We start from the raw sequence: 5,397 nt of genomic DNA on the forward strand, positions 1-5,397 counted from the left end.
TATCTCACATGTATGTATATATGTATACACATATATCTCTATGAACAATATATAGTATTCTTTTGTATTGTGTGTGTGAGAGGTATTTTAAATTCTATGTAACTTTTATTGTATATATTGTTTTTCCCCTTATTTTTGAATTCAATATTAAACTCTAACTTTTATCCATGTTGGGAAGAAATACACACACACACACACACACACACACACACTTGTCATTTATTGTGTAAACTACAAAATTTTCTTGTCATTTGATCTTTGAAATAACCCTCCCACACTCACTTTACAGACAGGATATTCAGTGAGTCACCAGGATTTGTAAAAGACACTTAACTAGAATTGTTGTAAACTTAGTTAGGTGTCTGATATTCTTTCTTTCACTCGCGTCCGTGTGAAGAGACCACCAAACAGGCTTTGTATGAGCAACAAGGCTGTTTATTTCACCTGGGGGCAGGTGGGCCGAGTCTGAAAAGAGAGTCAGGGAAGGGACATAGGGGTGGGGCCATTTTATAGGATTTGAGTAAGTAGTGGAAAATTACAGTCAAAGGGGGTTGTTCTCTGGCTGGCAGGGGTGGGGGTCACAAGGTGCTCAGTGGGGGAGCTTTTGAGCCAGAATGAGCCAGGAGAAGGAATTTCATAAGGTAATGTCATCAGTTAAGGCAGGAACAGGCCATTTTCACTTCTTTTGTCATTCTTCAGTTACTTCAGGCCATGTGGATATATACGTGCAGGTTTGGGCCCAGAGACCTGACATTTTTTCTTTTTTTTTTTTTTTTTTCAGATAGAAAAACCAGGTTTACAGAAACATGGAAATACATCATTGATTATCAATTTTTGTTGTACTGGAGAACATTTGGAGATTTGTGTATTTTTGAGGGATGAGTTAGAAATGATGGCTTTAGCGTTTACTAGCATAATTTGCATGTGAAACTTCTGACATAAATGAAATATAACTGCATATATGTCTCCTGTCAGGCCTCTGAGCCCAAGCTAAGCCAGCATATCCCCTGTGACCTGCACATACACATCCAGATGGCTGGTTCCTGCCTTAACTGGTGACATTCCACCACAAAAGAAGTGAAAATGGCCTGTTCCTGCCTTAACTGATGACATTGTCTTGTGAAATTCCTTCTCCTGGCCCATCCTGGCTCAAAAGCTCCCCCCACTGAGTACCTTGTGACCCCCACCCCTGCCCACCAGAGAACAACCCCCTTTGACTGTAATTTTCCTTTATCTACCCAAATCCTAGAAAACTGCCCCACCCCTATCTCCCTTTGCTGACTCTCTTTTCGGACTCAGCCCACCTGCACCCAGGTGATTAAAAGCTTTATTGCTCACACAAAGCCTGTTTGGTGGTCTCTTCACACGGACGTGCATGAAATTTGGTGCCATGACTCGGATCCGGGGACCTCCCTTGGGAGATCAATCCCCTGTCCTCCTGTTCTTTGCTCTGTGAGAAAGATCCACCTACGACCTCAGGTTCTCAGACCGGCCAGCCCAAGAAACATCTCACCAATTTCAAATCCAGTAAGCGGCCTCTTTTTACTCTCTTCTCCAACCTCCCTCACTATCCCTCAACCTCTTTCTCCATTCAATCTTGGCACCACACTTCAATCTCTCCCTTCTTTTAATTTCAATTCCTTTCATTTTCTGGTAGAGACAAAGGAGACACGTTTTATCCGTGGACCCAAAACTCCGGCACCAGTCACGGACTAGGGAAGGCAGCCTTCCCTTGGTGTTTAATCATTGCAGGGACGCCTCTCTGATTATTCACCCACATTTCAGAGGTGTAAGACCACGCAGGGGCACCTGCCTTGGTCCTTCACCCTTAGTGGCAAGTCCCGCTTTTCTGGGGAAGGGGCAAGTACCCTAACCCCTTCTCTCTGTGTCTCTACCCATTCTCCACCTTTCTGGGGGGCAAGAAACCTGCAACCCCTTATCCTTCACTCTTAGCGGCAAGTCCCGCTTTTCTAAAGGAGGGGCAAGTATCTCTGTGCCCCAATCCCTTATTTCCATGCCCCAACCTCTTATCTCTGTGCCCCAATCCCTTATTTCTGTGCCCCGACCTCTTATCTCTGTGCCCCATCCCTTATTTCCATGCCCCAACCCCTTTCCTGCTTTTCTGGAAGCTAAGAACCCCTGAACCCCTTCCCTCCATGTCTCTACTCTCTCTTTTCTCTAGGCATGCTTCCTTCACTATGGGCAACCTTCCACCCTCCATTCCTCCTTCTTCTCCCTTAGCCTGTGTTCTTAAGAATTTAAAACCTCTTCAACTCTCACCTGACCTAAAATCTAAGTGTCTTATTTTCTTCTGCAATGCTGCTTGACCCCAATACAAACTCAACAGTAGTTCCAAATAGCCGGAAAACGGCACTTTCAATTTTTCCATCCTACAAGATCTAAATAATTCTTGTCGTAAAATGGGCAAATGGTCTGAGGTGCCTGACATCCAGGCATTCTTTTACACATCAGTCCCTCTCTAGTCTCTGTTCCCAATGCAACTCATCCCAAATCTTCCTTCTTTCCCTCCCACCTCTCCCCTCAGTCCCAACCCCAAGCGTCGCTGAGTCTTTCTAATCTTCCTTTTCTACAGACCCATCTGACCTCTCCCCTCCTCCCCAGGCTGCTCCTCGCCAGGCTGAGCTAGGTCCCAGGTCTTCCTTAGCCTCCACTCCTCCACCCTATAATCCTTTTATCACCTCCCCTCCTCACACCTGGTCCGGCTTACAGTTTCATTCCATGACTAGCCCTCCCCCACCTGCCCAGCAATTTACTCTTAAAAAGGTGGCTGAAGCTAAAGGCATAGTCAAGGTTAATGCTCCTTTTTCTTTATCCCAAATGAGATAGCATTTAGGCTCTTTTTCTTCAAATATAAAAATCCAGCCCAGTTCATGACTTCTTTGGCAGCAACCCTGAGACACTTTACAGCCCTAGAACCTAAAAGGTCAAAAGGCCGTCTTATTCTCAAAATACATTTTATTACCCAATCTGCTCCTGACATTAAATAAAACTCCAAAAATTAAATTCCGACCCTCAAACCCCACAACAGGATTTAATTAACCTCGCCTTCAAGGTGTACAATAATAGAAAAAAGTTGCAATTCCTTGCCTCCACTGTGAGACAAACCTCAGCCACATCTCCAGCACACAAGAACTTCCAAATGCCTGAACCACAGCGGCCAGGCATCCCTCCAGAACCTCCTCCCCCAGGAGCTTGCTACAAGTGCCAGAAATCTGGCCACCAGGGCAAGGAATGCCTGCATCCCAGGATTCCTCCTAAGCCACTTCCCATCTGTGCGGGACCCTACTGGAAATTGGACTGTCCAACTCACCTGGCAGCCACTCCCAGAGCCCCTGGAACTCTGGCCCAAGTCTCTCTGACTGCTTCCCAGATCTTCTTGGCTTAGCGGCTGAAGACTGACGCTGCCCTATCACCTCGGAAGCCCCCTAGACCATCACGGACGCCGAGCTTCTGGTAACTCTCACTGTAGAGGGTAAGTCTGTCTCCTTCTTAATCAATACTGAGGATACTCACTCCACATTACCTTCTTTTCAAGGGCCTGTTTCCCTTGCCTCCATAACTGTTGTGGGTATTGACAGCCAGGCTTCTAAACTTCTTAAAACTCCCCAACTCTGGTGCCAACTTAGACAATACTCTTTTAAGCACTCCTTTTAGTTATCCCCACCTGCCCAGTTCCCTTATTAGGCCGAGACACTTTAACTAAATTATCTGCTTCCCTGACTATTCCTGGATTACAGCTACATCTCCTTGCTGCCTTTCTTCCCAATCCAAAGCCTCCTTTGCATCCTCCTCTTGTATCCCCCCACCTTAACCCACAAGTATAAGACACCTCTACTCCCTCCTTGGCGACCGATCATGCATCACTTACCGTCCCATTAAAACCTAATCACCCTTACCCCACTCAATGCCAATATCCCATCCCGCAGCATGCTTTGAAAGGATTAAAGCCTGTTATCACTCGCCTGCTACAGCATGGCCTTTTAAAGCCTATAAAGTCTCCTTACAATTCTCTCATTTTACCTGTCCAAAAACCGGACAAGTCTTACAGATTAGTTCAGGATCTGCGCCTTATCAACAAAATTGTTTTGCCTATCCACCCTGTGGTGCGCAACCCGCACACTCTTTTGTCCTCAATACCTTCCTCCACAACTCACTATTCCCTTCTCGATCTTAAAGATGCTTTTTTCACTATTCCCCTGCACCCCTCGTCCCAGCATGTCTTTGCTTTCACTTAGACTGACCCTGACACCCATCAGGCTCAGCAAATTACCTGGGCTGTACTGCTGCAAGGCTTCACAGACAGCTCCCATTACTTCAGTCAAGCCCAAATTTCATCCTCATCTGTTACCTATCTCAGCATAATTCTCATAAAAACACACATGCTCTCCCTGCTGATCGTGTCTGATTAATCTCCCAAACCTCAATCCCTTACAAAACAACAACTCCTTTCCTTCCTAGGCATGGTTAGTGCGATCAGAATTCTTACACAAGAGCCAGGACCGCACCCTGTAGCCTTTCTGTCCAAACAACTTGACCTTACTGTTTTAGCCTAGCCATCATGTCTGCATGCGGCGGCTGCTGCTGCTTTAATACTTTAAGAGGCCCTAAAAATCACAAACTATGCTCAACTCACTCTCTACATTTCTCATAAGTTCCAAAATCTATTTTCTTCCTCATACCTGACGCATATGCTTTCTGCTCCCCGGTTCCTTCAGCTGTACTCAGTCTTTGTTAAGTCCCACAATTACCACTGTTACTGGCCCGGACTTCAATCCGGCCTCCCACATTATTCCTGATACCACACCTGACCCCCATGACTGTATCTCTCTGATCCACCTGATATTCACCCCATTTCCCCATATTTCCTTCTTTCCTATTCTTCACCCTGATCACACTTGATTTATTGATGGCAGTTCCACCAGGCCTAATCGCCACACACCAGCAAAGGCAGGTTATGCTATAGTACAAGCCACTAGCCCGACTCTTAGAACCTCTCATTTCCTTTCCATCGTGGAAATCTATCCTCAAGGAAATAACTTCTCAGTGTTCCATCTGCTATTCTACTACTCCTCAGGGATTATTCAGGCCCCCTCCCTTCCCTACACATCAAGCTCGAGGATTTGCCCCCAGCCAGGACTGGCAAATTAGCTTTACTCAACATGCCCCGAGTCAGATAACTAAAATACCTCTTAGTCTAGGTAGACACTTTCACTGGATAGGTACAGGCCTTTCCTACAGGGTCTGAGAAGGCCACCGCAGTCATTTCTTCCCTTCTGTCAGACATAATTCCTCAGTTTAGCCTTCCCACCTTTATACAGTCTGATAACAGACCAGCCTTTATTAGTCAAATCAGCCAAGCAGTTTTTCAGGCTCTTA

This window comes from Pongo pygmaeus, chromosome 2 (genome assembly GCF_028885625.2).
Source record: "Pongo pygmaeus isolate AG05252 chromosome 2, NHGRI_mPonPyg2-v2.0_pri, whole genome shotgun sequence".
Classification (NCBI taxonomy): domain Eukaryota; kingdom Metazoa; phylum Chordata; class Mammalia; order Primates; family Hominidae; genus Pongo; species Pongo pygmaeus.